This window comes from Aythya marila (assembly GCF_965140915.1).
Source record: "Aythya marila genome assembly, chromosome: 6".
In the NCBI taxonomy this organism is placed as follows: Eukaryota; Metazoa; Chordata; class Aves; order Anseriformes; family Anatidae; genus Aythya; species Aythya marila.
The window spans coordinates 6,075,521-6,089,114 of NC_139047.1; positions in this window are offsets into that span (position 1 = coordinate 6,075,521).

The window sequence follows — 13,594 nt, forward strand, 5'->3', positions numbered from 1 at the left end:
TGGTTCACCTATTATGTACTCTCAATTTTCTACCCAACATATGTGATGAATTAGTACTCACTTGCACACAGAAAATGTGTCAGATCATGTGAAGGAAAAACTGGAGAAACAAGGAGTTGTTCCTGTTCAAAACCTATGAAGAAAAACAAGAGCAAAGAGTTAATTCTTTATTTATCATTCTAACCAGGTGTCATTTTTGCCTCCGTTCTTCAGTGATGGGATGTCGTTTATTTCTGCTGATTTTCTGATTTTATTTATTTAGTTAGTTAGTTAGTTCCTGACTCCTTCCTTCACAGGGCAGCTGCCTGTCCACCTACAACTCTCTATTAGCCTGTTCTGTTAAGCTCAATTAAACTGCAGTCCTCTGAGTGGCTCTGAAAATTATTCCTTTTATAGATACAGCAGAGTGGTCTGGTTCTTAACATCTCCTCTCAGTTCTTCATGCTTTCCTCTTTCCTATTTTGTATTATCTTAATAATTTCTTCTTGCGCTGCACATTTCTCTGTTGTATCCTCATGCTAAAAGCTCAGCACTCCTACATACAGGAGAAGCTGAAATCCAGCTTTCCAGGCGATTAGCTTCCAGCTCAGTAAGACACTGTTTGCCTGAACTGTATCACGATGGCTGTCAGCAATGGATCACTGATAGTATAAATTATATTTCTGCTTTCAGCTTTTTGTATATGACATCTGGAAAAGGTCCACAGACCCAAGTAATGGGTGGCAGAGCACTGGCAGACCTGGCAGGGAATAACGAGAGCTCTGTTGGTCAATAACTACTTGAACACTTATTTTCAGTCAAATCAAAGCCACCCATGAACATGCATGATTTATTTAGGGTATGATACTATAGCAAACAGCCCTTCAAACAGCTTGTAAGCCCTACAGTGGCACCTACCACAAGATACTGCAAAAGCACCCAGCAAACTCTTAAAACACCCATATTAAGACACTTACAAAGGCCAATGTATTTTGGAAATTATGAACAGCCAAAATCGCCAAATGTTTGTTTAATCTCTGATAAGAGATTAAATCAGATGAGACTGCCGGAGGCTGTGAGTGCCTCAGCTTTGAATGTGACCACGAAAGACAGGTGGGAACATCAGTAGCGTCAAAATGATCCAGCACACACTGGATCAGTCCTGCACTGCCTCGTACAATCAGGAGCAGCAAACAGCATGCCCTTTACAGGCAGGAACCCATCTCTAGGCACGCTTACTCTTGCTTTATAAAGTGAGAAGCAAATATTTCAGTCAAGATCAGGAGCTCAGTCAGCTTCAAATATTTTGAAGTAATACTATTTCATTTCTACCCTTAATTTTTAAATAGCAACATAACATTTAACCCCAGAAACATCAGCTCTCATATCAGGCGGTGGTTTCATCATCTAGCAAAGGCTCCATGATACAAAGGAGGAAAGTAAGTAGGAGAGTGAAGTGGATATCTCAGGACAAATCATTTCAGACTAGCAAGTTTCTTCTCTCACAACTTATCACAATGCCAGGTATTCCCTGTGTGTTGCAAACCGTGCTGCCACTAATGAGTTTTACAGGATAAGGTGGAACTGGGGATGGATGGCAATGAAAAAACAGCACGGATGGCTACTATCCAACTGCCTACAGGTAAACTTCACCCACTGCAAGCCTCTAAACTCTTACTTCTAACTTAAATTTCAGCAGAAAATGAAGATCTACATCTTCAAATAAAAATCGTCTGCCTTGCTCTGCAACTGGCAGCATTGCCAGAGAGAGAAATGGAATCAGATGGGAGCGAGTGAGAAATAATTCATGGTAATTCCACTTTCCCTTACCGCTTCAGTTCTTAAACTGGCTTTTCACTAAAAATATTCCTCACACACTCTGCCAGGGGAGATCTTACTGCAAGCATAAGGATGAAGCAGACATCCAGGAGAGAGTACAGGAGGGTCTCGCACAGCCTTCTGCCTTGTGTTTGCCTTTTATTTTTTGTCAGGAAAAAAAAAAAATATATATATATATATATATATATATATATTCCTTTTTGGTTTTTTAAAACCCTTTCTATTTTTCTTGGCAACTTACATCAGCTCACATTAGTTTCATAGCTTTTTGTTCTTTGCGTTACATTTTGGGCACTGCCATTGTTTTTACACAGTACTGTACAGTTGCCAATGGGGAAAATAAAAAAAAAAAAAATCAAATAAACATCCAAAAGTTCAAATGCCCAAACGGCCCTGGAGCCGTGTTCTAGAAGCAGAGCTGGAAGTCCCTACGAACAGCGTGCTCCAGGCGCTTGCTTACAGCTTCTTGCTTGCACAAGGGCACAAAAAGGGGCCAGGGGAAGAAAACAGCTACAGGTATCCTTTGTGTAAACACCTCTCATTTGCTACAGGAGTTGGGACACACTGCTGGGCTTTCATTCTCAAAGCTTTTTCATCTGATGCTGAACGGCATGCCTTTTGTGAAACCCCATGTTGGATAAAGTGCTCAAAAAAAAAAAAAAGGAATTATTAAAAAACCTAAGTGTAGTGCAATTCATGTGGTTTTATACTTTTAAAAGTAAAGGAAAAATAAGACAGGACTGTTGGACCTTGTGGCAAGAAGTTAGCACAAGACAGCATTGGTCTGACAGTAGACACCACAACACCAAAACTAGTAAAATAAAAATCATCCAAATAATTCATTTGGATCATTTCTATTTTTTCTGTCAACACCGCCAGCTTCTGTTTTATTTACAGGTGTTGCCCCACAAGTAGATGGCAGTACTCAAGGCAGCCAGGAACCCCTTTCTCTGCCTGAAGAATTCAGAAGGGTGCAGGTGTTCCACAAGGTGTGTAAAATCAGCCACAAAACAAAATCAGATTGTTCATGCTTCCTTGAAATTACCTGCTAGAAGACATGGGTTGAGTTTGACTTGTACATTTGATGGGGACACGGGTCAGCTCAGCAGAGGTCTTTAGGGACTACCAGTTACCACTGAGTGCTAAGTCAAAGGGGACAGGAGAAGACCACATGCTGTTCTGCCCTTTCCTCCTCCCACCCCACAGAGCTATCAGACTTTTTTCCAAGTTGTTCCTTTGTGTGAAGGGAGCTCAGAGCATGCTGCTCTAACATTTTATAGGCAATTGAACTGTATAATCTGGTTTCCACTGTCCCTTCATTCGACTCCACTAGTTCCTGCTGTTTGTAATACTTCCTGAAGAGTATGTGAAGGAAAAAAAAAATAAAAATGAATCAATCTGGAGAACACGATTCATATTTAACAACCTGACATCTCAGAAGGGAGGAAGCTGAAAAGACAGACCCAGAGCAAACAAGAACATTGCCCCGCTTAACTAACCTTTCCATGCGGCACTAGAAATACCATAGCCTCTATTATGTACTTTAAAGTCTTTTCAGGCAGATTTTTGACATTATGAATCAAACAGGCAAAAAATAAAAAACAAGACAAGAATTCAAGCAGAAACCAAATTCTAGACAAAAGGAGCCCCATGGTAATTTAAAAGATGCAAGAAATAAAAACCTTATCTTCAGTTTCTGATCTTGAGGTTCAGTCACTAAACACACTGCAACACCGTACTCGGTGCTAGCAGAAAGACTCCTATTCCAGCCAACATACTGTCTTTAGCACCTCTGTTCTGACAGCTGCTGCACCCTGCATTTCCATAATTCGTGAACAACAACCAAAGATTATATTTACCTCTGTATTTTCTTCCTCCAGTGTTTGTCTACCACCCTTACATCTTCCTGCGGCTCCCGCTACTAGGTACTATTCAGGGCTAAGAGGGAAGGCAAAACATTTCCTTCCCAGCCTATGTTGATGTAAACAAAGGCAGGGGCTGAAAGCATGGCTGGGTTTCTCCTTTGCACTGACTCATGCTGTTGTGTCATGCATGGAGTTGATCACCATGGCAATGAGGCTCCAGAAAGCATCTCCAAACTTTCAGGAATATTTAAGCATAGGTGGAAAAGATCAAGACAAAAATATTTCTGCAAGAATGTTTTACTTCTCTTTCAACTCATGAGCTGTTAGTGAGTAGGACCAAGATTTTCTTAGAGCCTCCCATTAGTCACAAGCATTTTCAGATTAATTTTTTAAAAATATAATTGGTATTATTAGGAATGCACTTGAATTACAGCCATGAGGTAGAGACGAGAACTGTGGGATAAGGTCATATTGCAGAAGACAGTGCAAAAACAGAGAACAGAAAGATAGCTGTGACCTCAGTGTGTTGGCAAGTATCACGAGTTAATCATCAGGGTGCTATTGCAGAACATCATGCATTCAAAACTGATTTGCTTTAATTGGCACTGGAGGTCACAATTCAGTTCCCTGTCTGAAGAAACAGGGGCACGCTTTCTGTGCAAACCTGGTACAATTATACTGTCATTTAAGTCCAAACCTCCCAGGCAGCAAAAAAGGAAACAGATTTCCAGAATAACTAACAAAAGACAATACAACAGGCATACAGATGTAGTAAAAACCCATTTTTTTGAAGTCTCATAGTAAGATTACACCATAGCAAATGAGTTATGGTGATACACGTATCAGTTAGGTGTTATTCTGCCAATGCACTCACATTTCAAGAACTGCTGGACCAAAAGGGAGGCCAATGTTAATTACCTTGCTAACAATAGGACACCAAAGTCTCTGACTGGACTAGTGTCTCGCGGCTTCCTTTTCTTTCCCTCTCTCACCCTTCAACTCTCCTCCCTTTCACATTTTCTTTGTTACATATTTTCTTTTCTCACTTGCATTTGTTAGGGAAAAAATCAAAATCACAACTTTGTAAATGAGGTTAAAATATTTTAGTTAAGATCCTGCTAGTGTCTTCTTTATTGAATAAAAAGGTGCGAGAAAAAGTTGTTTTAAATTTGTACATATTACAAGTATCAACAGATACAAACTTCCTAGTATAAGCTTTCCCTTCTATTACTAAACACCAGTGTTCCTCCCCAAAATGTAAGGCAAATAACATTACCGTACTTTCAATATTTGCTGTTAAAGTAAATGTAAAAAAAAAAAAATAGAAGCACCTGAACTTGCTCCCAAAGTTGTTATTGTAACCTTTACAGAAGAACTACAAAAGTAAAGAATGAAAATTATTTTTCAGCTAGCATGCGTTTCTGCATTATTAAATGTATAATCAGTTTCCAGGTCTTCCTGAAAGAAAAATCTAGGCAGTAAATTCAATTTGATTCTGCCTTTAGCCTGAATCCTTGAATTTACTGCATCTGAATGTGGAAGACATCTTCAGGCCAAAACTAGCTAGCACATTGCCTGAGAGCTGAAAAACTTATATAAATCTTTAAAGCTCACCATGAGCTGCTAAGAATAATGCCATCAACTGTTGTTCTGCAACTCCAAAGTCAGTGACAGACTAAGTTTTGCACCCCAGCAAAACCTGCCCATCCTCTTCCCAGTGCTGATGGATCTAGAGCACTTGCAGCTGCACCTGCAACAGGATTCCTCTTCTCCCCTAAACTTGTCAAAGAGGTGGAAGAAAAGCCAAGCCCAAAACATCACTGCATCAAGAAACCTGATGTCTAAAGGGATTTTTGGATTTCTGTTGATCTAGCTGTGTATTTACAGCATCTGTACGTGATGTGTACATTGCCCAGACTTTAAACAAAAGCCCAGCTCCTCCCTGGGCAGCTGGCAAATAGCCACACACACATCAGAAATCACAACAGTGTTTTACCCACGACGACTTAAGGATATAAATAACACAAGGAATTTGAAAATATCTCTCTTTCTATTAATATTTTTGGAAGGAAACACATCTTTTGGGCACTAAAACTTTCTTCAATCTGGGCTAGGAACAGAACCCTTAAAAGTTAAGCCAGATGTAGAGAACAATTGCTTGGAGTTTAAAGTAGATTAGATTAATCAAGAAAAGCCTACTAGAAATTACTGCTGCTTCCTGCGGGTACCATCCAGTGGAGGCAGCAATTTGTGCTGCCCCAGTATGATGTCCCAGCATCACAGCAGCACTCCAGATACATCGTCCTCAGGAGATCAGGCAGGAGAACAGCACAGACCCAGCTCTGCACCACATATCTCTAACGTAATTTCAGGTCTAGATCTGTTCTGTGCCATATTCTGCGTTATTGTGCAGGGTTTCAGGTCCAGAAAATTTAAAATGTAAAGGCAGCGATTGCTTTATTGGAAAACAATCTGGTAAGACCTTTAAGTAATAATATTTGATTGTTTTTGTATTAAGTTTTGCTGCAAGGAAGAAAAGTTTCCCTCTATCAGAAGTTTTCTAACTGCTTCTGTTGCCTACATTACCTTTTGACAAGATAATTGTTAACAAGACAAGAGCAAGGAGAAAGCAAGTCATCAGGCAGCCAGTGCATTCTTTACCAAATTAAATCAGTGTCTCTCAAGCGTGGTTTGTGTAGAAGAAAACAAAAGGAAATTAAGGAGGATCCGGCTCATTTTGGCTGGAACGTTTGGATAAATCCTTAATTATGGGGGGGGGGGGGGCACTTACTCCATCCCCCTACTACTATCAACAGTTCATGAGCATTTTTATACTCCTGCTTTGATCGTTACAGTCCAGATATTAGTAATAATAATAATAATAAATGTTGATACAATTCTGATCCATTCCAAAACGGACTACAAAATTACTTGAACAAATGCAAAATCATTAGGAAACACAATCTGTTTCTTCCCCCAGGAAGTGAAAATTTATTTTCCCATCTCCTAATTAATACAATTATTCTCTTTTACTTTTCTGAAAACCAAGGTTTGAGCTCTGGGCTATGTATTAATAGCAGAAATAAACAATTTTCAAAGTGCTAATTTTCCCTACAGAAAATCAAAATCTGGATAATCTCAAGCACCTACTACTGGAAAATATTTTTCTTCATCTTTGCTCTTTTTTTTTTTTTTTTTCCATCAGAGATAGCCTTTAATATTTGGAGATTCTCAGCAGTTACTTATTTACCAAATGAAATGCACAGTTAGAGATGGATGGTAATGCAGCCCCTTCCATTTGCCTGTCAACTGCTTCAAGCTACTCTTAACAAATTCAGCGCTCTGTGTTTGAGACCTGAGAAGGAGAGAGCTGCTCACAGGGCTTCAGTTTATATAAACGCTTCTTATCATTTCCACGTTCTTGCGACTGGAAGAAGTCTGAGGCAGAGGGATGTGACATTTAGAGGAAACGGGCTTCTTCCTGTCCAATAAATAAAATCTTTGCTTTTGCAGGAGATTTTAGAGATCAGGACTTAGCAATAAGCATTTAAACAACGTGCATCTCAGCCCTCATTGTTTGATATGTAACGCTGGGCAAATGATTCAAAATTGCTGCTGTCGTATGCTCATCCAAAATAGTTGGTATTTGCAACTGCTCTAAGGTTTGATGTGAATACTTAGGTTAACCTGAAGATTTTTCTTTAATCAAATTATTCACTTCAGCTGGGACTTAAGTTCTGAGCAGTTTTAGTATATGACTGATCACACGAGTACCGTGGAATCGGTCTGGCAGTTTGACTGGATGAGCTTCTGTTGCCCCACATAGGGCTGGTGGTTTGGGAGCAGGAAATACAGGCGGCTGCAAGGAGGGTGAAGGCAGCAGGATCCATTTCTCTCTTCTACAAATACATTCCAGCCTTTTATCCTCTACAGCTTCTTTCCGTTTGAAAGTAAACTTCACTTGAAGTTTACAGGAACAACGGTATAGAAAATAATGTGATACTTTAGGAACCATTTCACTCCTAAGAGTCACGGAGTTTCCCAGTCCATACCTGTTCATCTCCTCTGCTGCACTTGCCCCAGATCCTTCCCTATAAAGACAGAGCTACAATCCCCTTCCTACTTTACTGTGCTGTCTCAAAGAGTAGCTTCGTTGTCAAGTATCCATTTGCTGTATTGAATTTCCAGTAACAGAGTTTTACTTTTTCCCATTCCTCCTCTTCCCTTTGCCTCATACAGCCAGGGACCCTGGTGGCCAGGCTGCAGACCCCATGTGCAGGACGGCTCCGTACCACGACTCCGGGGCACCCCTAGGAGGATGTCTCGTTGTGAATAGTTTGCACTGCCTGCCTCAAGATTTCCTCTATGCTGTATGATTGCACGTTCTAGTTGCGCAAAACTATGAAGCTTATTTTTATAGTGTTAAAAATCACAATCTCAAAATAACAACTTGAAAAAAGATTTAGCTAAGAGTTAATTTGCCAATTAGTAAATATTTTCTACCAAACCTGTACACTGAGTATTACTTTCAGTGCTTATACATATCTTTAACAGACTAGTTCATTCAAAGCTACTCTCTAAGAATAAGTTTTCTGCAAATTTGGACCTCTAAGGGTATTGCAGATTTTACACACTAAAACCTATTCTTCATATACATCAAACATTTTGAACTATTAAGCTTTGTTTTACTGCATTTACATGATAATAGCATTCACGCCACCTATTTTTGCAAACATTCATAGGACGGGAGGTGGTACCTATAGGTAATGCCTATCTACCTACAAACAAACATTGGGGTAGACTAAAGAGATTACACTGTAACAAAAGAATCAGAGCATCTGAAGAGAACAAATAAATATTTAAGATTAAACTACAAAAGGGGTTAAAGAGAAGGACCACAGAGCCAGGGAACACCTCACGTACTCGTGAGTAATTTGGATTTATCTGTACTAATGTCTTTTCAGCTGCGAGATGTTTTCAAGCTGTGGAGGAATAAAGGTTCTCATTTTACAACAGTGGCATTCACTGAAATCAAATCCGTTAATAAGCCTGCCATAATCACCCTAGAACATGGTGTAAAAGACATAGAAGAAAGGAGACAAAAGGATATGGGTGTTTGGCTAACTTAATTTGGTTTTCATTTGCATTAGAATAGAATTTAGTGTGTTGACAGAATAGATCAGATACTTAACAAGTAATACATTAGATACAAAATTAATTTGGCAGTGTTACAACAGGCTTGAAGTACCCCCAAAGAGTTTCCTGATTATTCCTCTCACTTAAGAAAGTATGGATCCTACTTAGCTAAAGTCTAAGCTCCACTGAAATCTAAGAGCTGCCTGCCCATTGCTCGGGGCAGGCAGTGTTTGCTCAGTGGGGGAAGCGCACAGCAGATGACCAGCCGTGCACTTGCAGACACAGCCAGCAGCTGCCTCCCTGCTCCAGAAATTCTGGGCTGTATTCATACAGTGAGACCAGTGAGCTCTAGAAATGACCTTCCAGTGGTAGATGCACATCGAGGCTTTTATCCTCAAGCACAAAGTACCCATTTCTCGTTTGTCGGTGAAGACCTTGTCCCTTTCTATGCACACTGACCAGAACTGTCCCACTATCCCATTCAAACCACACTACTGGGGTAAATAACCCTTCCTTTAGAGCACAGTGTTTTCAATCAACTCACAAGTGGTTGTGGCAGACCAGGGATGAGTTAAGTGCAACCACAGGGTGTCACAGAGAGGAACATATAGCTCAGAAAATTGTTGCTTATGCTATTTACTGCTCATTGTGCTTTAAAAGTGGAACATCAAACCTCTCTCTGTACACTGTGACCCAAGGAATAAGATTACTTAATTACACGGAAACCAGCACTAGAGCAGCAAGTTGTGACATTTTGATATTTGAGTTGTCTAAAATCCCTGCCACTGCAGACATCAGTGGTACCAACCTGTCCTCCGGGAGAAATACAAGCAGATTAAGTTAAAGCACCTGAATTATCTCCAGGGAACACAAATCTTAACCTGATTTTTTTGACTTGAATGTTGGAAATGTTTAGTCTTAAATAAAAGGAATATCAGACTCCATGAAATATTGCTTCCAAGGCATTAATTATGTTGATGAGCCAGTAAGGCTACCTGGTACCAGAGGGAAAGAGACATTAATTGGATTCCAGAAGACAAATGGGAATAATATTTGCATGCATACTTTTCGGTAGCTTAATGTATACTTTCCATAGCATCTCCACCTTATGAACTCGATGACGTGTAATAAATCAGCAAAGGCTACATTCCTAGAATAAATAAGTTGGTAATGTTTAAGTGCTTACATTCAAAGAACAAAGTTAGTTTTCATATTTTCACGTCTTATTGTATCCCTGAATGACTTACCATTTTCTTTTTGCTAATTAAGGATAAACCACAACACCAAACAGTGCTGACTACTTTGAAAGAGCGTTCAGTATTTCCTTCAATAACAACTTGTTTCCTTAATCCAGTTTTTTAGTACATGGCCTCCAGATTCTTCTGTTCAAGGTTTCCCATTAAAGCAACTGAGCTTCCTTTAAGCTGCTTAGAGCTTTAGTTAAGACTGCTCAGCTAAAATCTGCGCAGGCATCCCCTAGATTGCCAGCTAAATTTTTCATAGTCCATTATCAACTGCCGTGACAGCTCATTACGTCTCCCGAAACACTGATTCCTGGTGCGAGGAGTGATGGCAAGACAGGAAACAAAGTGCCAGCCTGCATCCCATTACTCGGATGTTACAGAACGCCCACTATTATTAATGGGCTGGAGCTCTCAGGAAGCATCTAGCAAAGGGAAGCATCTAGCACTGGCTTCAGGATTTAAATGGAAATAAATGTCTGAAGTATATAAAAGTAAATCAAGGGGTTCTGTTTCAGAACAACTTGTTATCAGCTGATTTTTAACAAACTGAGGAAGAAACTCGAGGAATGCTCTCCTATGCCAAGTTGCACGTTTTTCTCACTGTTTTGCATTCTGGTTGTATAGAGGAAGAAAACCAGAATGGTGCAAAGCGGGTGTCTACAGCAGAGGAAAGGCGAGCAGCCTGCCAGCAGCAAGCCCTCTCGCACACTTATTAATGTCTGTTTTATTCTGAATACATTCAATCCACTGCATTAACGTGCATCTGTATTGGCAAGGAAAGTTCAGCGTACAGATGAGAACAAGCAATATAAAAAGCAAAATTAAGAGGAAAACATGTTGTAGATGTGAGAAAAAAAAATATTAAGAGAATTATCTAATCCTGAGGTTGTAAGGAGAAGGGAAAAGAAGGAAACAGTGTAAAGCAAGAAAAGATTCTTCCTGGCTCTATCTTCAGAAGAAAAGAAATCTTTAATGTAACACCCTTTTTTCAACTTGCATATCGAAAATAAAAAAACCTTCAGACTTCAAAAACCCTAACAGTACTTGGAACAGCACGCACATGTAATACAATACTGAACTCATCACCAGAACAATGGGAAAAAGGAATATGAATGCTGAATAGATTTCATTTTCTCAACAGGTCAGCCGTGGGAGAAAGAAGAGGAAAAGAGAAAAGAAAACTTATGAAGAAACTTGGGCTTTTCATTAGGAAAAAAGTTAGCTGACATGTAATGCATAAAACAGCTCATAAATAGCGCTTGCATCAACTTGTATGTTAGTCTTCGTTACATTAATCTATGTTGGTTACCTGAAAAGTTTTGGGCTGCTTTCTTGCCACCTTTAGATCTATAAGTAAGGCACTAGACTTCAAGAGCAGTAGCAATATCATTTTTTTGCACGGAGTGCCATGAAAGTGCACAGAAGCAAAACTTAAACCACAAAATCAAGAGCAAGAAAAACACTTTCCAAAAAACAATCATACAAACACAATGACATTTAGTACCAACACAGAACAAGACCATGAGAAGTGAACCTCTCCTAGACTGCTCTTGTAGCTTAGCCTTTGCTTGATCCATTAGACAGAAGCCATGCTTCCAGGAAGGGCAGACTTATACATATAGTTAAACCTGGGTAGACTTGCTTTCATAAATTTGATTGACATTAATGTATTTAAGTTACCCTAGTATTAATGTATTTAAGTTACCAGATAGTATTTGTCCCTTAGGCACAGAAAGTAAAATGGAAAGTGGACACAATTTAACATGAGGTGGTTGAACACCAGGCTGAAGGCGTCTTCAGAGATCTTTGATCTCTGAACAAGTTCTCTGAAAACTACATTGTATAGAAGTCAAAGAACGAAACATTGCTTTTTCACAAATTCAAAACTTCTCATTTTCTTTGAAGCTTTCCATTAAAATACTTTGATTTTGAATAAGATTTTTTTTTTATGGGGAAAAAAAATATATTCCATCACTTTTCTCTGTACCTCCCAGTATCCAAAAATAATGCTTGTATAAATCTTTAAAATAATAAAAAAGTTTACATTTAAGACTGACAGAAAGCAATTGCCTAACAGATCCCATCAAACAGCTTCAGAGGTCTGAGACCTGGTAAATCTGATCAATCAGACAGTTTCTCCCTGCTAACATAAGGCTTTTGCACGTGGCTTTCAGAGCTGTTCTAACACATCCCAGCTATTTGGGAAGCCAATCTGTTCAACTCACATGAATACTATGATTTTAATTTTTTTTTTTTATATCTATGTATGCTCACACCCCTTCTGACTCGCATGTTCAGCGCACCTTTTTTAAAATATATTCCTCTTGACAGCAACCGCTAAGCTGAAGTCAGGAAAGAGAGTACATGGGGTAGCAGTCTGCAGCATCCTCCTGTGACCCTGCTGAAGCATCCTACAAACTCACATCAGTTTTTCCTCTGAAAAGAAATAGTGATGTCCAGCATCATGATGAGAAAACACGTGACACGCCCCAGTAGCCTGAACCACAAGGCACATCTTAGCCAAGCCCTTTTTTTTTCCAAGCTCTTCTCCTCTTCTCAGCTTACATGGCTTAGAATACACAAAGTTCTAGGTGCACACCTGATAACGGGATGAACTTCACAGAGAGGGTGGTCAAGCATTGCAACAGGCTTCCCAGGCCAGTGATGGATTCCCTGTCCCTAGAGGTATGTAAGAGACAGTGGCTGTGGCACTGAGGGACATGGTGTCGCAATGGGACTCAGGAGGTCAGGGTGATAGTCAGACTTGATCATCCGGAAGGTCTTTTCCAACCTGGATGATTCTGTGATTCTGTATTTCTCCTATTTCTCTTTTCCATAACTGGACTGACCCTTCATGCTTCACCCTGCCTTGCTAAGCATTTCCTCATCTGTAAGAGATGTGCAGAGGAAGCTAACTCCTTATTCCAGGATTACATCTGTCACCCATTTCAACAGCTACCCAAATCCTCCTGTGCCCTTCAACTGCAGTTAAAGCTTATGTGGGGTCTTTCAATTTTGTTTCAGAAATCCAGCAAAAGAAGTTGTGTGATTTGAACTCACTAGAAGTGGTTGAGCTTTGGCTGAAAAGAAAGGAGAATCAATGGGAAATGCTTGGTAAAAGCAATAGATGAAGTCTTTGGTGTGACTATTACACAAAAGAGCACTGGAAAAAAAAAAAAAAAAAAAAAAAAAAAAAAAAAAAAAACTTTGTCCAAGCCAAAGATAGAATCATCAGAAAAAGTGACAAAAATCAATCAGCTGAAAGTATTAAGATAGCCAGAGCAGTGAAAAGTCCTCAGTACACAAAAATTACTGTTGCTCCAGCAGCTTCAACTTCCACCAGGATCCACATGAACCAGAGGAAGCAGCATCTCCCTTTATCTCTTCGCATCACACAGCATGTTGGCATGACGCAGAGCACGCATTATACCTTGAGAGAGCTGATTTGCATATATCAGATCATTAGCTGGGGTAAAGCAGCATGTGGCTCTGGAGTTTCTCTATATTCTACCAATAAATTAAAAGAACTCA